Below are 26545 nucleotides of genomic sequence, written 5' to 3'. Positions count from 1 at the left end.
CTATGCTCGGGCGGTGCCTCAGTGGCCTTGGAAGCCATGTAGCTGGCGCTGAACCTGCCACCACACCGTCTGATTATCAGCGTTCCAACACGGTGGAATTCCACCCTGGTCATGTTAAAACGTCTGGTTGACCAGAGGCAGGCTGTCAACCATTACTTGGCCAAAGCCACCGCCGATGCCACCATGTTTTGGACCAGCACCAGCCACCTCCCAGAGATCATACGCAGTGCTGATTGGAGAAAAATGCAGCTGGTGTTCTTGGTCCTGGCACCCTTCCTGGAGGCCACCAACATGTTCAGCCCGGACCGTGCATCAGTTTGTGAGTGGGTGACCATGGTGTGCATGCTGCACAAGGCCCTGGATGGTCTGATGGAAGTGGTAGAGAAAGACTTGATCCAGCAGGAGCAGCAGCCACCTGCACAGTCCACCTCTATGAAGCAGGAGGAGGAGGAGGTTGAGGACTGGGAGTTGGAGGAGTTGGAGGTCCCTGACCTTGAGGATGAGGAGGCACTGCCGAGTGCAGCTGCAGTGGTGCGGGGATGGAGAGAGCAGGGGGAGTTTGAGGAATCAGAGGAGGAGGACAGCACTTATGAAGATCATATGCCAGCAGATATGGCAGCCCTCTTCCCCATGACAGCGCACATGTTGCAGATGCTTGGTCGGGAGGATATGTGGATCACCCTGATGCTGGACCCACGGCTGAAGGGGAAGTTGCATCAGTTCCTGCCTGCAGGAGGAGATCCTGTGCGCCAAATGAGGGAGTTGCAGCTGTCCCTGGTTCAGCGTTTGGGGAAGCCTTCCCCCAGACTTCCCCCCCCATACTATCACAGTCCAGCCAGCACAGCAGCAGGTGCCTGCGTCCATCAGCAGCAGGCGCTCATCAAACCTGCTGTCTCTCACAAAGGCGCTGTACACCACACCGGTACAGCTGCTGAGTGAGGAGGTGCCTGCAGCAGCAGCATTTAGCTCTCAAAGCCAGAACCAGCGCCTGATCCGGATGGTGGCAGACTATATGGGGTCCTACAATGGCCTTGAGAGCGACACCACTGTGGACCCCTTGAATTACTGGGTCAAGCACCTTAATATTTGGAGTGAGCTGGTGCAGTACGCTCTGGAAGTCCTTGCTTACCCCCCCCCCCTTCCAGCGTGCTGTCCGAAAGGTGCTTCAGTGCAGCCGGTGGCGTGGTAACTGAGAAGCGCTCTCGTCTCTTCACCCAGTCTGTGTACAGTCTGATGTTTCTCAAAATAAACCAGGCTTGGGTGGTCGGTGAATTCCTGGCCCCTGTTGTTAGCAAGAGGGGGAAATGAAGCGGCTGGAAATCACACTATACTTGCCTTACCACCCTTTACCACCACAACCTCCAGGCTCCGCATAAGCCTGGTTCAAAATTTTTGGACAGTCGTGGTACCAACACACTAGGTGCCATGGTAAACACAACTGCTGTGCTGTGTAATTTTTTTGGGATGTTTCTGTGCTGTCCGAGTTGTGGGGAGGCCCCAACTGCGGCAGTACGACCACTTACTGGAACCTCTCCTAATGTTTTAACTGTGCCGTGGTACCTACAAGTGCCATGGTGAACTATCTAAACACAATTGCTGTGTAATTTTTTTGGGAGGTGTCTTTGCTGTCCGAGTTGTGGGGAGGCCCCAACTGCAGTACGACCGCTTCCTGGAACCTCTCCTAATTTTTTAACTGTGCCGTGGTACCAACAAACTAGGTGCCATGGTGAACTATCTATGCTGCCTGCCAGACGTTACACTTCTTCTCCTCCTCCTGTCTCCTGCTGCCTGTGCTGCTCCCACCGCCAGGGTGCATCGACCTATTCATCCTGCTCCTGCTGCTCCTGTCTGTGGTACCCACCAACACCAGGGTCCACACTAAATTACATTGTCTGCTGCCACCAGCTATTACGCCACTCCAATAGCTGCATCAACCTACTCAACCTGCTCCTGCTGCTCCTGTCTGTGGTACCCACCATCACCAGGGTCCACACTAAACTGCATCTTCTGCGGCCACCAGCTATTACGCCACTCCAATAGCTGCATCGACCTACTCATCCTGCTCCTACTGCTCCTGTCTGTGGTACCCACCAACACCAGGGTCCACACTAAACTACATTGTCTGTTGCCACCAGCTATTACGCCACTCCAATAGCTGCATCGACCTACTCATCCTGCTCCTGCTGTTGCTGTCTGTGGTACCCACCAACACCAGGGTCCACACTAAACTACATTGTCTGCTGCCACCAGCTATTACGCCACTACAAATACAATGGCCTGCCACCAGCTATCATGCCACTACAATAGCTTTAATTTTTTGGAGATGTCAGAGCTGAAAACTTAGATGTCCCACTTGTGCGGTTGGACGTTGGACACAATGTGGGCTGCACGACAATCGACCGCTGTCTGCAACCTGACTCCTGATGTTAATTTACAGCTTTTTTTTTTTTTTTATGTCCACCAAATAATAAATTAGTGTTTTCCTTTAAAAAAAACTTGACGCTACATGCATCAGTTACCCTAAAAACCCTATTTAAAGTAATTTAAAGGGCACTTCCGGTTTTTCTATCCGGATACCCGAATAGGTCGGATATCCGTGGATATGCGGCCGGAAATATCCCCACCTCCCTCACCTGGCACCCCTCCTTCTGCCTCTCTCCCCCTCCATAGATAACTGTCGGGAAGTGCAGGGGCGGCCGGAGGTGTGCTGAGACTTATTCACCTAATTTCTAAAAGGTCGGATCCGGATATCTAAACCAGATCCGGATATCTGGGTATCCGGATCCGGATCAATTCGGATTTTAAAAAGTACTATCCGAGCATCCTTGTATAGGTGTACAAATCGGTAAATTATATATGGACTCTGCGCTATAAATATAATTTACCTGTTTTTGAACTCTGGACATTGTTCTTCTCTCAGCAGCGGCCACTTTGTTTCTTTGGCGCTGATACACATATGCAAACTAGGTGTACAAATCAGTGGCATCCCTACCATAGAGCGCAGGGGGGTGTGGCGCACCAGGTGACAGACACCCAGGGGGGTGTCACCACGACCCCCCACAGCAGCACAGCAGGAGGGTGAAAGCAGCGCTAGGAGGGGCTGTGGAGGCAGCGGTGGGGAAATATCCCCCCCCCCCTCACCTGGCACCCCTCCTTCTGCCTCTCTCCCCCTCCATAGATAACTGTCGGGAAGTGCAGGGGCGGCCGGAGGTGTGCTGAGACTTACTCACCTAATTTCCGCGTTCCAAGCGTGGAGCGCAGCGTCATGTCGTCGCAGGTCTCTGTCTTCAATGCCGCCCACTGTGCTTCCTGATTAGCAGAAGCACAGTGGGCGGCATTGAAGGCAGAGATCTGTGATGACATGACGCTGCCAGCGCTTGGAACGCGGAAATGAGGTGAGCAAGTCTCAGCACGCCTCCGGCCGCCCCTGCACTTCCAGACAGTTAGCTATGGAGGGGAAGAGAGGCAGAAAGAGGGGTCCTAGGTGAGGGAGGGGGGGATATTTCCCCCCCTCCCCACTGCTGCCTCCACAGCCCCCCCTTCTAGCGCTGCTTTCACCCTCCTGGGGCATTTATACTGGGGGCAACTAAACTAGCTATACTGGGGGCAACTAAACTAGCTATACTTACTGGGGGCAACTATACTAGCTATACTTACTGGGGGCAACTATACTAGCTATACTTACTGGGGGCAACTAAACTAGCTATACTTACTGGGGGCAACTATACTAGCTATACTTACTGGGGGCAACTAAACTAGCTATACTTACTGCGGGCAACTATACTAGCTATACTGGCTGGGGGCAACTATACTAGCTATACCGGCTGGGGGCAACTATACTAGCTATACTGGCGGGGAGCAACTATACTAGCTATACTTACTGGGGGCAACTATACTAGCTATACTTACTGGGGGCAACTAAACTAGCTATACTTACTGGGGGCAACTATACTAGCTATACTTACTGGGGGCAACTAAACTAGCTATACTTACTGCGGGCAACTATACTAGCTATACTGGCTGGGGGCAACTATACTGGCTGGGGGCAACTATACTAGCTATACTGTCTGGGGGCAACTATACTGGTGGGGGGCAACTATACTAGCTATACTTACTGGGGGCAACTAAACTAGCTATACTTGCTGGGGGCAACTAAACTAACTATACTTACTGGGGGCAACTAAACTAGCCATACTTACTGGGGGCAACTATACTAGCTATACTGGCTGGGGGCAACTATACTGGCTGGGAGCAACTATACTAGCTATACTGGTGGGGGGCAACTATACTAGCTATACTTACTGGGGACAACTATACTAGCTATACTGGCTGGGGCAACTATACTAGCTATACTGGCTGGGGGCAACTATACTAGCTATACTGGGGGCAACTATACTAGCTATACTGGGGGCAACTATACTAGCTATACTGGGGGCCACTATACTGGCTATACTGGGGCCCACTATACTAGCTATACTAGGGACCACTATACTACCCATACTGGGGGCCACTATACTAGCTGTACTGGGAACTACAATACTACCTACACTGGCTCCTGGCGCTACCTAAACTAGGGGGCACCTCTCACTACGTAAACTATCTAGGCCACCCAACATCACCACCAGCCAACCAGCCCAGAATCACTGGCAAAAAGGCCACAGCATCACCCCCAGTCAGGCCAGCATTTACTTCAAACAGCCAGGCACAGCCCAGCATCACCGCCAGCCAGCCCAGCCACAGCATCACTGCCAGCCAGCCCAGCCACAGCATCACCGCCAGTCAGGCCACAGCATCACCGCCAGTCAGGCCACAGCATCACCGCCAGTCAGGCCACAGCATCACTGCCAGCCAGGCCACAGCATCGCTGCCAGGCCTTTCAGTCCACACATCATCCCCAATCCAGCCAAAAACAGTATTGCCTGGCACAGCAGCCAGTAGAGGAGAACTCAGAAGCCAGGTGAGAGGTGTCTACCATATTAAGGGGGCATTCTTCCCATTTATGTGAAATGCTGTCTATTTATGTGCCTCATGAGTGCTTAATTTGTCTTGTTGGGGGCCTCATGGTTACTGGATTTGTCTTGTTGGTGGCATCATGATTGCTGAATTTGTCTTGTTGGTGGCCTCATGATTGCTGAATTTGTCTTGTTGGTGGCCTCATAATTGCTGAATTTGTCTTGTTGGTGGCCTCATGATTTGTTGGGTGCCTCAAGATTTCTGAATGTGTCTTGTTGGGGGCCTCATGATTGCTGAATTTGACTTGTTGGGGGCCTCATGATTGCTGAATTTGTCTTTTTGGGGGCCTCATGATTGCTAACTGTGAGACTATGGGTAAAGCTGAATCATAATCATATGAGACAATAGCCTTAAACCTACTTTTTTAGCTTTTTAAAACAGAAAATTAAAACTGGGAGGAGGGGGTTTCTAAAACAATACATTTTTCAGGAGTAGGATGGATGAGTTGTTTATCTTCACAGTTTATTTTCAACTTGGATTTTCCATAATGTTCACGTATGAGTTAAAATGTTTGTATTTAGTTTAAATTGCTGTAGGCGCTTTGCGATAGATAAGTGACTTTTGGGTTGCAGTTTGGGCACTCGGCCTCCAAAAGGTTCGCCACCACTGTCCTAATCTAATGTCCCACCATTGCTAAGTTCATGTAAATTTGTCTCCACCTGTGACCACACCCACATTTTGGTCCATGACCACACCCATTTTTCAGCGCAGCCGCACACTGTAGCCCCATTTTTCGGCTAAGGTTGCCGCACGTTGTCTTCCTGATTGGGGGGGGGGATGTCTGTGGATAATCAGCACCGGGTGCCAAATACCCTAGGTACGCCACTGATAATTGTCCTAAATACAGGACAATAGAAAAAACCTTGTAAAGCTCTATTGACATTCCAAAGGACACTCATAGTCAAAACATCTTTGTGGAACACATCTAATATATTTTGAAACTTTTACTGGCAGAACCCAGCATTTCAATGTATTTAAAAATATTAACCACTTTACCCCCGCCCGTACGATTTTTTTCCGTCCCTTTTTCCATCTTTTCACCCCCAGGGACAGAGAAATCCGTACTTTCCGCGCTCCCGCTCGCTCTAGCTCGCACTCCCGCTCGTAAACACACTGCCGGCCGCTCACCCGGAGATCAATGAACGGGAAAATCCATTCCCGTTCGTTGATCTAAGCCCCGCAATGATCCGCTGCTTCTCCGATAAGCAGCGCGATCATTGTAAAAAAAACTTTCCCAGCCTCCTAGTACTTCCTCCAAGCGTCCAGAAGGACGCTTGGAGGTCGCATTAAACAAAAAGTTACTGTTGCCATCTTGTGGCCAAATAGTAAAACTACACCCTAAAGCATTTTTCACATACAAATACATTACTTATACACAAAAAATTAACTCATTACCTCCCACATTCCCCTTTTTTTTTTTTTTTTTGTAATTAAAAAAAAATTAAAAAATTTACAATTAAAAAAAATACATAAATAGTTACCTTAGGGACTGAACTTTTGGGATGGATGCAAAACTGAAAAAAATGCACCTTTATTTCCAAATAAAATATTGGCGCCAAACATTGTGATAGAGACATCATTTAAATGGTTTTATAACCGGGATAAATGGGCACATACATTTCATGGGTTTTAATTACAGTAGCATGCATTATTTAAAAACTATAATGGCCGAAACCTGAAAAATAATGAATTTTATCCCACATTTTTCCTATTTTCCCATTAAAACATAAAATAATTCTTGGCATAATGTCCCACCTAAAGAAAGCCTAATTGGTGGCGGAAAAAACAAGATATAGTTCATTTAATTGTGATACGTAATGATAAAGTTATAGACGAATGAATGGAAGGAGAGCTGAAAGGTGAAAATTGCTCTGGTGCTCAAGGGGTAAAACCCCTCAGTGGTGAAGTGGTTGAATTATATGTAATGATAGAGTTTAACAATAATTATATCTTTCTTTAGAAGAACTGTATTGATTATTAATATGTATATGTAATAATTGAGGAAAAAAATATATATATTTATATATATATATATATATATATATATATATATATATCATATATATATATATATATATGATTGCTGCAGTAATGTGAATTTTAAACTTGTTTCTTTTCAGTCTTCACACAGTACACTTATCTATAACCTTGACTAACCTTGACATTTGAAAGATGCTTTGTAACAAAAATGTTTTAGCTTCTGTAATTAAAAAAATGTATAAGCTTCACAGCCTGGAATATGCTGAGATGTCTCAGAGCAATAATTTTAAAAAAGTACTCTAACTTTACAGTTTACAATAAAAGTTGGCATAGAACATTAAAACTTAAAACATACCCATAGGACAGCTTTTCCTGCATAAATAAACCGCTAGAATTCTGACACAGCAGCCACCTGTGCAGTCCACTTCTGCACAGGATTTTGAGTTGGAGGAGGAGGAGTTGGAGGTCCTGGACATTGTTGTGGAGGAGGAACAGTGTAGCGCATCTGCAGTGGTGTGAGGGTGGAGAGAGGAGGAAGACGCTCGGGAGCCAGAGGAGGAGGACAGCGTTGTGGCCACTGACTCTGATGTCTCTGCTGGACGGACCACCCTGTTCCCCATGGCAGCGCACATGCTGCGGTGCCTGCGCACAGACCCCAGGGTGAAGCAGATGCAAGCTCAGGAGGACGCCTGCATCAGCATGATCCTGGACCCATGGCTGAATGGGAAGGTGGGTCAGTTCCTGCCTGCTGAAGACACTGAGCAGCGAACAAGGGAGTTGCAGCAGATCCTTGTTCGGCGATTGGAGGAAGCCTTCCCCCAGCCTTCCACCCCCTCTGTCCCTGACCAGCCAGCACAGCAGCCAGTGCCTGCAGCCAGGGGCAGCAGCAGCAGCATCAGGCACCCAGGAGACCTGCTGTCCTTGACTAAGGCACTCTACACGACGGTAGAGCAGCCGAGAGAGGAGGTGCATGCAACAGCATCCTCCTCTCAAAGTCACAGCCAGCGCCTGACCCGGATAGTGTCCGACTACATGGGGTCCTTCAGTGGGCTTAACACTGGCGAGGAGCCTATGGACCCCTTGGAGTACTGGATCGAGTGCTTGAAGATCTGAAGTGAGCTGGCGCAGTATGCCCTGGAAGTCCTGTCTTGCCCCCCTTCCAGCGTGCTGTCCGAGAGGTGCTTCAGTGCGGCCGGTGGCGTGGTCACTGAGAAGCACATCTCGTCTGTCCCAAGACTCCGTGGACAGACTCACATTCCTCAAAATTAACCATGCCTGGATTGAAGTCATGTTCCAGGCACCTGTTGTCGGCGAGAGGAGGACATGAGGTGCATGGGAATTATTTTTTCACAACCTCAACCTTTAGTCCCCTGCTAATTTCCCCTGGTTTTTCTGTAGGTACTATGGTACCACCGCTAGGTGCCATGACCTAGGCTGTCTGCTGCCATATATGTACTTCAGACCGCTGCTGCATTAAACCTCCTGTCTGTGTTCCCACCACCACCAGGGTCCACTCCGCTATGCACTAGCTATTTTACACACCCTCAAAATAGCTATTAGTATTATTAGCACTGTTCTTGTGTAAAAAAAAATAAATAAATAATTGAGGTGTCTGGGATGCGAACTGTGCTCTCCGAGTTGTGGGGAGAACCCAAATGCGGCTGTATGACCACTTCCTGGAACCTCACGGTTGTTTGTTTTTGCTGTGGTACCAAGGCTAGGTGCCATGGCCTGTTAGCTTGCCTGCTGCCACACATCACTCCTCCTCCTGTTGCTGCTTTAACCTCCTGCTGTGTGTGCTTCCACCACCAAGGCCAAAAGAATTAAGCACCACTAGTTATTAAGCCACTACAATAGTTTACTTTTGTTGTAAAAAGAAAAAACAAATCTGAGGTGTCTGAGTTGAAAACTGTGCTGTTTCAGTTGTGTATTGGACACAAAGGGCTTGATTCACAAAGCGGTGCTAACCCGTTAGCACACCTGTGAAAACCACCTTAGCACGTCTAAACGAGCTTTTCGCGCGCAAAACTTTACACGCGCAAAACGTTATGCGCGTAAAACTTTATGCGAGCCCTGCACAGAGCGCAGGGTGCTCCGCGCGAAGTGCCAATTAAAGCCTATCGGACTTAGCGCGCGCATAGGAGTTTGCGTGCAAAACTTTCCGTGCGATCTGATTGAGAAAACTGGTGCTAACCTACTTAGCACCCTGGTTAGCGCGCCTAAAGACTTTAGACGTGCTAAGTAGGTTAGCACCGCATAGTGAATCAAGCCCAATGTGGGCTGCACGACTACTGTCTGGAACCTCCTGCTGTTTATGTTTATTACAGCCATGGTACCAACGCTAGGTATTTTGTTACCTTTTCTGCTGCCACACGTCACTACTCCTCCTCTTCCTCCTGCTGCTGCTTTAACCTCCTGCTGTCTGTCCTTCCACTGCCAGGACCCACAGAATGATGCACCACTAGCTCTTACGCCACTACAATAGCTTACTTTTGTTGTAAAAAAAAATTCTCAGGTGTCTGGGTTGAAAATGGTGCTGTACCAGTTGTGTATTTGACACAGTGTGGGCTGCACGACTGCTGCCTGGAACCTCCTGTTGTTCATGTTTATTACAGCTGAGGTACCAACGCTAGTTACCATGGCCTGTTACATTGCCTGCTGCCTGCCACACGTCACTCCTCCTGCTGCTGCTTTAACCTCCTGCTGTCTGTGCTCCCACTGTCAGGGCCCACAGATTTATGTGCCACTAGCTATGCCTTGCCTGCTGCCTGTCCCACGTCACTACTCCTCCTCCTCCTGCTGCTGTTTTAACCTCCTGCTGTCTGTGCTCCCACCATCAGGGCCCACAGAATTATGTGCCACTAGCTATTACACCACTACAATAGCTTACTTTTGTTGTAAAAAAAAAATAAAAAATGCAGAGGTGTCTGGGTTGAAAACTGTGCTGTCCCAGTTGTGTATTGGACACAATGTGGGCTGCACAACTGCTGTCTGGAACCTCCTGCTGTTCATGTTTATTACAGCTGTGGTACCAACACTAGGTACCATGGCCTGTTACATTGCCTGCTGCCTGCCACACGTCACTCCTCCTGCTGCTGCTTTAACCTCCTGCTGTCTGTGCTCCCACTGTCAGGGCCCACAGATTTATGTGCCACTAGCTATTACGCCACTACAATAGCTTACTTTTGTTGTAAAAAAATAAAAAATTCTGAGGTGTCTGGGTTGAAAACGGTGCTGTCCCAGTTGTGTATTTGACATAATGTGGGCTGCACGACTGCTGCCTGGAACCTCCTGCTGTTCATGTTTATTACAGCTGAGGTACCAATGCTAGGAAGCCTGGCCTGTTACCTTGCCTGCTGCCACTCATTACGCCACTGCAATAGCTTAGTTTTGTCGAAAAAAAAATTTGAGGTGTCTGGGTTGAAAATTGTGCTGTGCCAGTTGTGTATTTGACACAATGTGGGCTGCACGACTGCTGCCTGGAACCTCCTGCTGTTCATGTTTATTACAGCCGTGGTACCAACGCTAGGTGCCATGGCCTGTCACCTTGCCTGCTGCCACATGTCACTACTCCTCCTCCTCCTCCTGCTGCTGCTTTAACCTCCTGCTGTCTGTGCTTCCACCGCCAGGGCCCACACAATTATGCACCACTAGCTATTACTCCACTATAATAGCTTACTTTTGTTGTAAAAAAATAAAACATTTCTGATGTGTCTGGGTTGAAAACTGTGCTGTCCCAGTTGTGTATTGGACACAATGTGGGCTGCACAACTGCTGTCTGGAACCTCCTGCTGTTCATTTTTATTACAGCTGTGGTACCAATGCTAGGTACCATGGCCTGTTACCTTGCCTGCTGCCACATGTCACTACTCCTCCTCCTCCTCCTGCTGCTGCTTTAACCTCCTGCTGTCTGTGCTCCCACCACCAGGGCCCACACAATTATGCACCACTAGCTATTACGCCACTATAATAGCTTACTTTTGTTGTAAAAAAATAAAACATTTCTGAGGTGTCTGGGTTTAAAATTGTGCTGTCCCAGTTGTGTATTTGATACAATGTGGGCTGCACAACTGCTGTCTGGAACCTCCTGCTGTTTATGTTTATTACAGCCGTGGTATCAACACTAGGTACCATAGCCTGTTACATTGCCTGCCACATGTCACTCCTCCTCCTGCTGCTGCTTTAACCTCCTGCTGTCTGTGCTCCCACTGCCAGGGCACACAGATTTATGCGCCACTAGCTATTACGCCACTACAATAGCTTAATTTTGTTTTAAAAAAAATTAAAACATTTCAGAGGTGTCTGGGTTGAAAACGGTGCTGTCCCAGTTGTGTATTGGACACAATGTGGGCTGCATGACTGCTGTCTGGACAGCTGTGGTAACAACGCTAGGTACCATGTCCTGTTACATTGCCTGTTGCCACACGTCACTCCTCCTCCTCCTGCTGCTACAGCCTGCTGCTACTTTAACCACTTGCTGAGCGCCCACAGCCAATGGGCGGTGGCAAAGTCTGGCCCCAAGCTACCACAATACGCCCATCGGTGGTGGCGGTGGCGGTCGTGGTTATGCAGCGATCGCATCATGCGTGTCACAATCAGCCGCCAGCGACAGGCTCCGCCCACCTGTCATAGTAACCGGCCGTTTGGAAGCACCGGCGGGTTACTAGCTGCCCAATCGCTGCATACAAAGTGTATAATTCGCTTTGTAATGTATACAAAGCGTATTATACAGGCTGCCTCCTGCCCTGGTGGTCCCAGTGATCTAGAGACCACCAGGTCAGGCTGCAGCCACCCAGGTAAGCACCCAAGCACACTGATCTGCCCCCCCTTCCCTCTGATCGCCCACAGCACCCCTCAGACCCCCCCCCCTGCCCACTTTCCAGAGCCCTGTTTACACCCAATCACCCCCCTAATCACCCATCAATCACTCCCTGTCACTATCTGTCAACGCTATTTTTTTGATTAGGTCCTAAACTGCCCCCTGGGGGCTCCTGATCACCCCCCCCACACACACACTCTCAGATCCTCCCCAGGCCCCCCCCCCCACCCTGTGTAATGTATACATCTATCCTCCCCTATAATCAACGGTCAATCACCTGTCAATTACCCCTGTCACTGCCACCCATCAGATAAGACCCTAACCTGCCTCTTACAGGCATCTGAACACCCGCCCACACCCTCAGATTGCCCGCAGAACCACCCTCATATCACCTCCAAAGTGCATTGTTTACATCTGTTCTGCCATCTAATCACCCACTGATCACCCATCAATGACCCATCAATCACCCCTGTCACCACCTGTCACTGCTACCCATCAGATCAGACCTCTATCTGCCCCTAGGGCACCCAATCACCTGCCCACACCCTCAGAACACCCTTAGACCCCCCAGACCTCCCCCCTGTGTACTATATACATCTATCCTCCCCGGTAATCACCTGTCAATCACCCATCAATCACCTGTCAATCACCCCCTGTCACTGCCACCCATCAGATAAGACCCTAACCTGCCTCTTACGGGCATCTGATCACCCACCCACACCATCAGATCGCCTGCAGACCCACCCTCAGGTCACCTTCAAAGTGCATTGTTTACATCTGTTCTGCCATCTAATCACCCACTGATCACCCATCAATCACCCCCTGTCACCACTTGTCACTGTTACCCATCAGATCAGACCCCTATCTGCCCCTAGGGCACCCAATCACCCACCCACACCCTCAGAACGCCCTCAGACCCCAGCCCTGATCAACTCGCCAGTGAATTGCTTGCATCTATTCCCCCTTTAATCACACCTTGAGACACCCATCAATCACCTCCTGTCACCACCTGTCACTCCCTAGCACACCTACCTATCAGATCAGGCCCTAATTTGCCCCGCATGGGCTCCTGATCACTCGGCCAAACCCTCAGATCCCCCTCAGACCCCCTTCCGATCACCTCCCCAGTGCATTGATTGCATTTATTTTCCCATGTATTCACCCCCTGAGACACCCATCAATCACCACCTGTTACCCCCCCCCCCCCCCCCAGCACTCCTATCCATCAGATAAGGCCCTAATCTGCCCCCTGCGGGCTTCTGATCACCCAGCCAAACCCTCACCCGCCCCACCGCAGTGACAGAATTTTTTTTTCTGATCACTGCTGGTTAGTGGAAGGTTCGGTTCGCGGAAAAGTTCGCGAACCGTAATAGACTTCAATGGGGAGGCGAACTTTGAAAAATAGAAAAAATTATGCTGGCCACAAAAGTGATGGAAAAGATGTTTCAAGGTGTCTAACACCTGAGATCTTTCAGTGACTACAAGAGGGGAATTTTTTTTTCAAAAATTCCTTATAGTTTTTGAGAAAATCAATTTTAAAGTAACTCCTTCTGACCGTGGGAAAATTAAGCGCCCGCCGACTTTAGCAGTTAATAGCAAAGCTGCTTTAAAAGCTAGAAACACAAAACTTGCAGAAAATGTTAAGGAGAACAGTGGGAATAAGAGGAATTTTTTTTTTCAAAAAGACCTTATAGTTTTTGAGAAAATCAATTTTAAAGTTTCAATGTAAATTCTCCTTCTGACCGTGGGAAAATATACCCCCGCCGACTTTAATAGTTAATTACAAAGCCCCTTTAAAAGCTAGCAACACCAAAATTACTGGGAATATTAAGAAGAACAGTGGGAACAAGAGGAAAACATTTTTTTTCAAAAAGACCTTATAGTTTTTGAGAAAATCGATTTTAAAGTAAAAAAAAAGAGTCGATTCATAAAAAAAGAACTGATTCATTAAAAAGATCCGGCTCATTCAGGAGCCGTTAGTATAGCAGAGAATGTGTCCTCGGAAGGACGTGAAGCTGCTGGCTCCCGCTGCTGTCTCTCCCCACCTGCCTGCCTGCACCTGTCAACCCCCACCTAGGCTGGCACCCAGTGGGTGCACTGGGTGCCAGCCTAGGTGGGGGTTCACAGGTGCAGGCAGGCAGGTGGGGAGAGACAGCGGGAGCTAGCAGCTATGCGTCCAAAAGGACTTTTGGACGCATTCTCTGCTATGTGGGTGGGGGGCTTCGGAGATCTTCAATCAACTTAATAGAAGATCGCAACATAAGAGGATACAGTTCGTTGGATCATTTACCGAGGATATTGCCGTGGGGATTTTTTTTTTAAGGTACAGGTAAGTATTTCTGGTTAATTAAGAAAATTAAAGGACTTTTTTCGTGGTTGTGTTTTTATTTCATTTAACCCTTTGTGGAAATGGGTAAGGGGTACTTTGTACCTCTATACTCATATACTTATTTCTCATTTCTACTTTGTACCTCTATACTCATTTCTCCTGGGAGGGGGTGGGCATCTGGGGTTCTTAAAGGGAACGCCCAGATGCCACCATGAACCCCCCCCCCCAGGGAGTCATCGCCCCCACCTCCTCCTGGGGCACTGGAGGTGGGGAAGAGCCCCTTGTCCATGGATTGGACAAGGGCTCCGGGGGGGGGGGGGAAGGCTTGGCTGCCCCTCCCCCCCGGAGCCCCCCCATACCATGGACCATGCGGGCTGGTATAGCTCAGGGTGCGAAGCCCCAGTCGGCCAGGGCTCCGCATTCTGGCTATCCCAGCCTGCATGGGGGACAAGGGGTTACAGAGGCTAGGGAGGGGGGACCCCACGTCATTTTTTTTCATTTATTTCCCACACTCAGCACATGAAAATAATAATAAAAATAAATAAATAAATATATATATGCATGCTTTGCATAGTATTGCATAAAATTCGGTTTGTGCTGCTCATCCCTTGGCTTATGTTATTTTCCCCTGTGGGCGTGCATGACCACACCCATCTCTAGCACAGTTAAGCATATAAATGAGCGGTGCTCATAGTTCAGTGAGTAGCTAGTAGAAGGTGAGGTGTTTTTAATTTCGTTTCTCCCATTTAGCTGACCCCTTGGCTTTTGGCATGGTTCCCACTAGAACGCTGATAACAACTAGCATTTTTGCCTGGTTAGAGTAGGACTCACCAGATCGGGGACACTTTGGCGCAGTTGGTGAGCTTAAACGCGTTAAAGCGTAACCAAGAGCCCCTGTCACTGTTTTCCTGTTGTGTGCTGCAGCACCCTCTGTATTTATATATATATTTATATATATATATATATATATATATATATATTTTTTTTTTTTTTTTAAAGGACTTACGAGGCCACAAGTATGAAAAAAGTTAAATACCATTTCATAATCCAGATCCATGGAGGACGCCATCTGCGCCCCCCGTTCATTCCGCCATGGCACCCGCAGTAATACCGGCCCCGGTCGGGTCCCAACCCCTCCAAACGGGTCGGGTTCTCATTCCCCCCTCAATATGGCCGCCACAGATTGCGCGGCTGCGTAGTCCGCATAGATGCGATTGCGGCTGCGCAGCTCTAGGTCCTCCTCCCGGTACGTCCGATGTATGCACGCATATTGATGACGCAGCAGGAGGAGGCCCTAGAGCTGCGCAGGTGCAATCGTGTCTGTGCGGACTGCGCAGCCGCGGCAATCTGTGGTGGCCATATTGAGAGGGAATGAGAACCCGACCTGTTCGGAGGGGTCGGGAGTCGGGACCCGACCGGGGCCGGTATTACTGCGGGAGCCATGGGGGAATGAACGGGAGGGCGCGGATGGCGTCCTCCATGGATCTGGATTATGAAATGGTATTTAACTTTTTTCATACTTGTGGCCTCGTAAGTCCTCTAAAAAAAAATATATATATATATATATATATATGTGTATATATATACACACACATATATATACAGTGGAGGAAATAATTATTTGACCCCTCACTGATTTTGTAAGTTTGTCCAATGACAAAGAAATGAAAAGTCTCAGAACAGTATCATTTCAATGGTAGGTTTATTTTAACAGTGGCAGATAGCACATCAAAAGGGAAATCGAAAAAATAACCTTACATAAAAGATAGCAACTGATTTGCATTTCATTGAGTGAAATAAGTTTTTGAACCCTCTAACAATAAAAGACTTAATACTTAGTGGAAAAACCCTTGTTTGCAAGCACAGAGGTCAAACGTTTCTTGTAATTGATGACCAAGTTTGCACACATTTTAGGAGGAATGTTGGTCCACTCCTCTTTGCAGATCATCTCTAAATCCCTAAGGTTTCGAGGCTGTCTCTGTGCAACTCTGAGCTTGAGCTCCCTCCATAGGTTTTCTATTGGATTAAGGTCCGGAGACTGACTAGGCCACTCCATGACCTTAATGTGCTTCTTCTTGAGCCACTCCTTTGTTGCCTTTGCTGTATGTTTTGGGTCATTGTCGTGCTGGAACACCCATCCACGACCCATTTTCAGTTTCCTGGCAGAGGGAAGGAGGTTGTCGTTCAGGATTTCACGATACATGGCTCCGTCCATTTTCCCGTTAATGCGATTAAGTTGTCCTGTGCCCTTAGCAGAAAAACACCCCCAAAGCAAAATGTTTCCACCCCCATGCTTGACGGTGGGGACGGTGTTTTGGGGGTCATAGGCAGCATTTTTCTTCCTCCAAACACAGCGAGTTAAATTAATGCCAAAGAGCTCTATTTTGGTCTCATCAGACCACAGCACCTTCTCCCAGTCACTCACAGAATCATTCAGGTGTTCATTGGCAAACTTCAGACGGGCCTGCACATGTGCCTTCTTGAGCAGGGGGACCTTGCGAACCCTGCAGGATTTTAATCCATTGCGGTGTAATGTGTTTCCAATGGTTTTCTTGGTGACTGTGGTCCCTGCTAATTTGAGGTCATTCACTAACTCCTCCCGTGTAGTTCTAGGATGCTTTTTCACCTTTCTCAGAACCATTGACACCCCACGAGGTGAGATCTTGCGTGGAGCCCCAGAGCGAGGTCGATTGATGGTCATTCTGTGCTCCTTCCATTTTCGAACAATCGCACCAACAGTTGTCACCTTCTCTCCCAGCTTCTTGCTAATGGTTTTGTAGCCCATTCCAGCCTTGTGCAGGTCTACAATTTTGTCTCTGACATCCTTGGACAGCTCTTTGGTCTTTCCCATGTTGGAGAGTTTGGAGTCTGCTTGATTGATTGATTCTGTGGACAGGTGTCTTTTATACAGGTGACTAGTTAAGACAGGTGTCCTTAATGAGGGTGACTAATTGAGTAGAAGTGTCTAACCACTCTGTGGGAGCCAGAACTCTTAATGGTTGGTAGGGGTTCAAAAACTTATTTCACTCAATGAAATGCAAATCAGTTGCTATCTTTTATTTAAGGTTATTTTTTCGATTTTCCTTTTGATGTGCTATCTGCCACTGTTAAAATTACCCTACCATTGAAATGATACTGTTCTGAGACTTTTCATTTCTTTGTCATTGGACAAACTTACAAAATCAGTGAGGGGTCAAATAATTATTTCCTCCACTGTATATACATATACAGTGGTGTGAAAAACTATTTGCCCTCTTCCTGATTTCTTATTCTTTTGCATGTTTGTCACACTTAAATATTTCTGCTCATCAAAAACCGTTAACCATTAGTTAAAGATAACATAATTGAACACAAAATGCAGTTTTAAATGATGGTTTTTATTATTTATTGAGAAAAAAAACACAAAACCTACATGGAGCTGAGTGAAAAAGAAATTGCCCCCTGAACCTAATAACTGGTTGGGCCACCCTTAGCAGCAATAACTGCAATCAAGCATTTGCGATAACTTGCAACAAGTCTTTTACAGCGCTCTGGAGGAATTTTGGCCCACTCATCTTTGCAGAATTGTTGTAATTTAGCTTTATTTGAGGGTTTTCTAGCATGAACTGCCTTTTTAAGGTCATGCCACAACATCTCAATAGGATTCAGGTCAGGGCTTTGACTAGGCCACTCCAAAGTCTTCATTTTGTTTTTCTTCAGCCATTCAGAGGTGGATTTGCTGGTGTCTTTTGGGTAATTGTCCTGCTGCAGCACCCAAGATCGCTTCAGCTTGAGTTGACGAACAGATGGCCGGACATTCTCCTTCAGGATTTTTTGGTAGACAGTAGAATTCATGGTTCCATCTATCACAGCAAGCCTTCCAGGTCCTGAAGCAGCAAAACAACCCCACACCATCACACTACCACCACCATATTTTACTGTTGGTATGATGTTCTTTTGCTGAAATGCTGTGTTACTTCTACGACAGATTTAACAGGACACGCACCTTCCAAAAAGTTCAACTTTTGTCTCGGCGGTCCACAAGGTATTTTCCCACAAGTCTTGGCAATCATTGAGATGTATTTTTAGCAAAATTGAGACGAGCCTTAATGTTTTTTTTGCTTAATAGTGGTTTGCGCCTTGGATATCTGCCATGCAGGCCGTTTTTGCCCAGTCTCTTTCTTATGGTGGAGTTGTGAACACTGACCTTAATTGAGGCAAGTGAGGCCTGCAGTTCTTTAGATGTTGTCATGGGGTCTTTTGTTGCCTCTCGGATGAGTTTTCTCTGCGCTCTTGGGGTAATTTTGGTCGGCCAGCCACTCCTGGGAAGGTTCATCACTGTTCCATGTTTTTGCCATTTGTGGATAATGGCTCTCACTGTGGTTCGCCGGAGTCCCAAAGCTTTAGAAATGGCTTTATAACCTTTACCAGACTGATAGATCTCAATTGTAGTACTTTTGTTCTCATTTGTTCCTGAATTTCTTTGGATCTTGGCATGATGTCTAGCTTTTGAGGTGATTTTGGTCTACTTCTCTGTGTCAGATAGCTCCTATTTAAGTGATTTCTTGATTGAAACAGGTGTGGCAGTAATCAGGCCTGGGGGTGACTACAGAAATTGAACTCAGGTGTGATAAACCACAGTTAAGTTATTTTTTAACAAGGGGGGCAATCACTTTTTCACACAGGGTCATGTAGGTTTTGAGTTTTTTTTCCTCAATAAATAATAAAAACCATCATTTAAAACTGCATTTTGTGTTCAATTATGTTATCTTTGACTAATAGTTAATGTTTTTTGATGAGCAGAAACATTTAAGTGTGACAAACATGCAAAAGAATAAGAAATCAGGAAGGGGGCAAATAGTTTTTCACACCACTGTATATACAGAGGTGCAAAAGTAGTAAAATCCCCCATAGGCTTTCATTGGGCCTCCCTATTTCACTTTCCAAAATCTCACACCTTTTCAAAGGGCAATTGCTCAGCAGGGGCACATTTTCTAGCATTGTAGGAACTGTTAGGGGGATCATAACTGGTGAGTTTCGGGCCCCTAGGCCAAGAGGTCATGGCCTAGGGTCACAAAAACCGGTTTATTTGGGCAATTTCAATGGAGGAGATCCTGGTGTACATAAATCGCAGCCATGGCCGTTAGCAACGTCTGAATTTCACCCAATGTCTCATGCAGGTAGAAGACATATTGTTAGACTTGGATTCCAAAGATGGGGTCCCTACATCTCTGCAAACCAGAGTTACAGAGGTGCAAAGTAGTAAAATACCCCATAGCCTTTCATTGGCTCCCTATTTCACTTTCCAAAATCTCACACCTTTTCAAAAGGCAATTGCTCAGCAGGGGCACATTTTCTAGTATTGTAGGAACTGTTAGGGGGATCATAACTGGTGAGTTTCGGGCCCCTAGGCCAAGAGGTCATAGCCTAGGGTCACAAAAACCTGTTCATTTGGGCAATTTCAATGGAGGAGATCCTGGCGTACATAAATCGCAGCCATGGCCGTTAGCAACGTCTGAATCTCACGAAATGTCTCATGCAGGTAGAAGACATATTGTTAGACTTGGATTCCAAAGATGGGGTCCCTACATCTCTGCAAACCAGAGTTACAGGGGTGCAAAAGTAGTAAAATCCCCCATAGGCTTTCATTGGCTCCCTATTTCACTTTCCAAAATCTCACATCTTTTCAAAGGGCAATGGCTCAGCAGTACCAAATTTTCTAGCATTGTAGGGACTCTTAGGGGGATCATGACTGGTGAGTTTTGCCACTGCTGAGCCATTGCCTTTTGAAATGGTGTGAGATTTTGGAACTGTAAATAGGAGGCCCAATGAAAGCCTATGGTGGATTTTACCATTTTTGCACCCCTGTAACTCTGGTTTGCAGAGATGTAGGGAACCCATCTTTGGAATCCAAGTCTGAAATTCAGACGTTGCTAACGGCCATGGCTGCAATTTATGTATGCCAGGATCTCCTCCATTGAAATTGCCCAATTAAACAGGTTTTTGTGACCCTAGGCTATGACCTCTTCGGCCTAGGGGCCGGAAACTCACCAGTTATGATCCCCCTAACAGTTCCTACAATGCTAGAAAATTTGCCCCTGCTGAGCCGTTGCCCTTTGAAAAGGTGTGAGATTTTGGAAAGTGAAATAGGGAGCCAATGAAAGCCTATGGGGGATTTTACTACTTTTGCACCCCTTTAACTCTGGTTTGCAGAGATGTAGGGACCCCATCTTTGGAATCCAAGTCTAACCATATGTCTTCTACCTGCATGAGACATTTCGTGAAATTCAGACGTTGCTAACGGCCATGGCTACGATTTATGTATGCCAGGATCTCCTCCATTGAAATTGCCCAATTAAACAGGTTTTTGTGACCCTAGGCTATGACCTCTTCGGCCTAGGGGCCAGAAACTCACCAGTTATGATCCCCCTAACAGTTCCTACAATGCTAGAAAATTTGCCCCTGCTGAGCAATTGCCCTTTGAAAAGGTGTGAGGTTTTGGAAAGTGAAATAGGGAGCCAATAAAAGCCTATGGGGGATTTTACTACTTTTGCACCCCTTTAACTCTGGTTTGCAGAGATGTAGGGACCCCATCTTTGGAATCCAAGTCTAACAATATGTCTTCTACCTGCATAAGACATTTCGTGAAATTCAGACGTTGCTAACGGCCATGGCTGTGATTTATGTACGTCAGAATCACTACCATTGAAATTGCCCAAATAAACAGGTTTTTGTGACCCTAGGATATTACCTCTTCGGCCTATGGGGCCCGAAACTCACCAGTTATGATCCCCCTAACAGTTCCTACAATGCTAGAAAATTTGCCACTGCTGAGCAATTGCCCTTTGAAAAGATTTGAGATTTTTGAAAGTGAAATAGGGAGCCTAATGGAAGCCTATGGCAGAATTCAGCACTTTTGCACCCCTATAATTCTGGTTGGTTATCATCACCCGCCAACTTTAGCAGTTAATAGCAAAGGCCCCTTACATCCTAGCAACACCAAATTTGCAGGATATGTTAAAAAGATAGCAGGAAACAATATTTAAAGGGCTTCCGAGGCCACAAATGTGAAAAAAGTTAAATACCTTTTCATAATCCAGATCCATGGAGGACGCCATCCGCGCCCTCCCGTTCATTCCCCCATGGCTCCCTTAGTAATACCGGCCCCGGTCTGGTCCCAACTCCCGACCCCTCCGAACAGGTCGGGTTCTCATTCCCCACTCAATATGGCCGCCACAGATTGCCGCGGCTGCGCAGTCCGCACAGACGCGATTGCACCTGCGCAGCTCTAGGTCCTCCTCCTGCCGCATCATCAATATACGTGCATACATCGGACGCATCGGGAGGAGGACCTAGAGCTGTGCAGCCGCAATCGCATCTATGCAGACTGCGCAGCCGCGGCAATCTGTGGCGGCCATATTGAGGGGGGAATGAGAACCCGACCCGTTTGGAGGGGTCGGGACCCGACCGGGGTCGGTATTACTGCGGGTGCCATGGCGGAATGAACGTAGCGCAGATGGCGTCCTCCATGGATCTGGATTATGAAATGGTATTTAACTTTTTTATACTTGTGGCCTCGTAAGTCCTTTAAAAAAAAAAAAAAATATATATATATATATATATATATATATATATATGTATATATATATATTTTTTTTTAATTATTATTTTTATGTGCTGAGTGTGGGAAATAAATGAAAAAAAAATGACGTGGGGTCCCCACTCCCGAGCCTCTGTAACCCCTTGTCCCCCATGCAGGCTGGGATAGCCAGAATGCGGAGCCCCGGCCGACTGGGGCTTCGCACCCTGAGCTATACCAGCCCGCATGGTCCATGGTATAGGGGGGCTCTGGGGGGGGGGAGGGGCAGCCAAGCCTTCCCCTCCTCTCCCCCCCGGAGCCCTTGTCCAATCCATGGGCAAGGGGCTCTTCCCCACCTCCGGTGCCCCAGGAGGAGGTGGGGGAAACGACTCCCTGGGGGGGGGGGGGGTTCATGGTGGCATCTGGGAGTCCCCTTTAAGAAGGGGACCCCAGATGCCCACCCCCCTCCCAGGAGAAATGAGTATAGGAGTACAAAGTACCCTTTACCCATTTCCACAAAGTGTTAAATGAAATAAAAAGACAACCACGAGAAAAGTATTTTATTATTCTAAATTAACCATAAATATTTACCTGTACCTTTAAAAAAGTTTTTCCACGGCAATATCCACGGTAAACGATCCAACGTACTGTATCCTCTATGTTGCGATCTTCAATTAAGTTGATTGAAGATCTCCGATGCCTCCCACATAGCAGAGAATGCGTCCTTTTGGACGCATAGCTGCTGGCTCCTGCTGTCTCTCCCCACCTCCTCACCTGTCACTCTCACCTAGCCTGGCACCCATGGGTGCACTGGGTGCCAGGCTAGGTGAGGGTGACAGGTGTAGGCAGGTGGGGAGAGACAGCAGCAAGCCGGCAGCTTCACGTCCTGCTCAGGACGCATTCTCTGCTATACTAACGATTCTTGAATCATCCGGTTCTTTTTAATGAACCAGTTCTTTTTTTATGAATCGGCTCATTTTACTTTGAAACTTTAAAATTGATTTTCTCAAAAAGTATAATGTCTTTTTGAAAAAATGTTTTCCCTCTTGTTCCCATTATTCCACTTAACATTCCCAACAATTTTGGTGTTTCTACCATGTAAGGGGACTTTGCTATTAACCATTAAAGTCGGCGGCCATTAAAGTCTATGGGCGAACCGAACTTTGAAAAAAAGTTCCCGGTTCTCTGCGAAGGCGAACCACCCGATGTTCGCCTGGAACCGTTCGCCGTCGAACTGTCCGGCCCATCTCTACTGCTGGTCTCTACAACTTAATTGTGGCTGAGACCAACTGTTATGCCACACAATACGCAACCACCAATCCAAGAAGCTACCATGCCCAGCCTTTGCAGTGAAAACCACTCCAAGTTTCCGAACGTAACATTTTTGGGGCCTTCTCCTTAACATGGGTCTGGTAAAAAAGAATGTATTGCGGTCTTATTGGTCTACGCACCCAATACATCACATGCCCATGTTCTCTGCTGCCATGTCCAGGTCACGATTTGAGAACATCCTGCGCTTCCTGCACTTCAGTGCCAATACAACCTGTCATCTAAGAGGCCACCCTGCTTATGACTGGTTCCACAAAATTTGCCCCCTCATAGACCACCTGTCATCAAAATTTGCAGATGCTTATACCCCTGAACAGTCATTTGAGGCATTTGGTTTCCAGACTACTCCTCACGGTTTTGGGTCCCTAAAATGCCAGGGCAGTATAGGAACCCCACAAGTGACCCCATTTTAGAAAAAAGACACCCAAGGTATTCCGTTAGCTGTATGACGAGTTCATAGAAGATTTTATATTTTTGTCACAAGTTAGCGGAAATTGATTTTTTTTTCACAAAGTGTCAATTTCCGCTAACTTGTGACAAAAAAAAAAAATCTTCTATGAACTCGCCATACTCCTAACAGAATACCTTGTGGTGTTGTCTTTCTAAAATGGGGTCACTTGTAAGGTTCCTAAACTGCCCTGGCATTTTAGGGGTCCTAAACCGTGAGGCGTAGTCTTGAAACCAAATGTCTCAAAGTGACCTGGGAAATCCTAAAGGTACTCATTGGACTTTGGGCCCGTTAGCGCAGTTAGGGTGCAAAAAAGTGCCACACATGTGGTATCACTGTACTTAGGAGAAGTAGTATAATGTGTTTTGGGGTGTATTTTTACACATACCCATGCTGGGTGGGAGAAATCTTTCTGTAAATGGACAATTGTGTGTAAAAAAAAATTAAAGATTGTCATTTACAGAGATATTTCTCCCACCCAGCATGGGTATGTGTAAAAATACACCCCAAAACACATTATACTACTTCTCCGGAGTACGGCAATACCACATGTATGGCACTTTTTTGCAGCCTAACTGCGCTAAGGGGCCCAAAGTCCAATGAGCACCTTTAGGCTTTACAGGGGTGCTTACAATTTAGCACCCCCAAAATGCCAGGACAGTAAACACACCCCACAAATGACCCCATTTTGGAAAGTAGACACTTCAAGGTATTCAGAGAGGAGCATGGTGAGTCTGTGGCAGATTTCATTTTTTTTTTGTCTCAAGTTAGCAGTAATGGAAACTTTATTTTTTTTTTTTTTTGTCGCAGAGTGTCATTTTCCGCTAACTTGTGACAAAAAATAAAATCTTCTATGAACTCCACCATGCCTCTCAGTGAATACTTTGGAATGTCTTCTTTCCAAAATGGGGTCATTTGGGGGGTATTTATACTATCCTGGAATGTTAACACCTCATCAAACATGACAGGTGCTCAGAGATGCTTCAAAATGGGAAAATTCACTTTTGGCACCATAGTTTGTAAACGCTATAGCTTTCACCCAAACCGATAAATATACACTGAATGTTTTTTTTTAATCAAAGACATGTAGCACAATAAATTTGGACAAAAATGTATACAGAAATGTTACTTTATTTGACAAATTTTATCACAGAAATTAAAAAAAATCATTTTTTTGACAAAATTCATGTCTTTTTTGATGAATATAATAAAAACTAAAAATCGCAGCAGCAATCAAATAGCACCAAAAGAAAGCTGTATTAGTGATAAGAAAAGGAGGTAAAATTCATTTAGATAGTAGGTTGTATGACCGAGCAATAAACCGTGAAAGCTGCAGTGGTCTGAATGGAAAAAAGGCTCTGGTCCTTAAAGAGAATCTGTACTCTAAAATTTTTACAGCAAAAAGCATACCATTCTATTCATTATGTTCTCCTGGGCCCCTCTGTGCTGTTTCTGCCACTCTCTGCTGCAAACCTGGCTTGTAATTGCCAGTTTTAGGCAGTGTTTACAAACAAACTAACCAGCTTGTGATAGGCTCACATAAGCAGAGTGTGTGAGTCATACAGAGCCAGCAGGGGGCCTGGAGGGGGTGTGTATAGCTTCTACCAATCACAAGCAGCCCTGCACATTCCACACATTCCAGCCTTAGCCTGACTGTGCCGACAGAAGAAAACAGATTAGATCATATAACAGAGATAACACAGCCACTGTGCAATTAGGAAAAGCTGCAGTAAGCCAGAGCACATTAGAACAGGCAAAGGAACTTATAGGATAGAAGAACTAGGGCTGAAAATTGTGTTACAGAGTCTCTTTAAGGGGCGAAAAGACTGTGGTCCTCAAGTGGTTAACCTCCTGCTGTCTGTGCTCCCACCACCAGGGTCCACAGAAAAAGAAGAAGAAGAACCAGGTGAAGAAGAAGAAGAAGAAGAAGAACCAGGTGAAGAAGAAGAAGAAGAAACAGGTGAAGAAAAAGAAGAAGAAGAACCAGAAGAAGAACCAGAAGAAGAAGAAGAACCAGAAGAAGAACCAGAAGAAGAAGAAGAACCAGAAGAAGAAGAACCAGAAGAAGAAGAACCAGAAGAAGAAGAACCAGAAGAAGAAGAACCAGAAGAAGAAGAACCAGAACCAGAAGAAGAAGAACCAGAAGAAGAAGAAGAACCAGAACCAGAAGAAGAAGAGGAACCAGAACCAGAAGAAGAAGAAGAACCAGAACCAGAAGAAGAAGAACCAGAACCAGAAGAAGAAGAAGAACCAGAACCAGAAGAAGAAGAAGAACCAGAACCAGAAGAAGAAGAAGAACCAGAACCAGAAGAAGAAGAAGAACCAGAACCAGAAGAAGAAGAAGAACCAGAACCAGAAGAAGAAGAACCAGAACCAGAAGAAGAAGAACCAGAACCAGAAGAAGAGGAACCAGATGAAGAAGAATAAGAAGAACAAGGTGCCAGTGAAGAAGAAGATGATGGTTGGTGAGAAAGAAGACGGTGAAGAAGAATAAACAAACAAATACAGAAAAAAGTTTTCCATCATTTTTTTTATTTTAATTACAACTCCACATATACAGTACAGACCAAAAGTTTGGACACACCTTTTCATTCAAAGAGTTTTCTTTATTTTCATGACGATGGACATTGTAGATTCACACTGAAGGCATCCAAACTATGAATTAACACATGTGGAAGTATAGTACATAATCAAAAAGTGTGAAACAACTGAAAATATGTCATATTCTAGGTTTTTCAAAGTAGCCACCTTTTGCTTTGATTACTGCTTTGCACACTCTTGGCATTCTATTGATGAGCTTCAAGAGGTAGTCACCTGAAATGGTCTTCCAACAGTCTTGAAGGAGTTCCCAGAGATGCTTAGCACTTGTTGGCCCTTTTGCCTTCACTCTGCGGTCCAGCTCACCCCAAACCATCTCGATTGGGTTCAGGTCTGGTGACTGTAGAGGCCAGGTCATCTGGCACAGCACCCCATCACTCTCCTTCCTAGTCAAATAGCCCTTACACAGCCTAGAGGTGTGTTTGGGGTCATTGTCCTGTTGAAAAATAAATGATGGTCCAACTAAATGCA

The sequence above is a fragment of the Hyperolius riggenbachi genome, chromosome 7 (genome assembly GCF_040937935.1).
Source record: "Hyperolius riggenbachi isolate aHypRig1 chromosome 7, aHypRig1.pri, whole genome shotgun sequence".
NCBI classification, from domain to species: Eukaryota; Metazoa; Chordata; class Amphibia; order Anura; family Hyperoliidae; genus Hyperolius; species Hyperolius riggenbachi.
The sequence above is the reverse complement of the archived record's forward strand: the minus strand, read 5'-3'. Positions refer to the sequence as shown.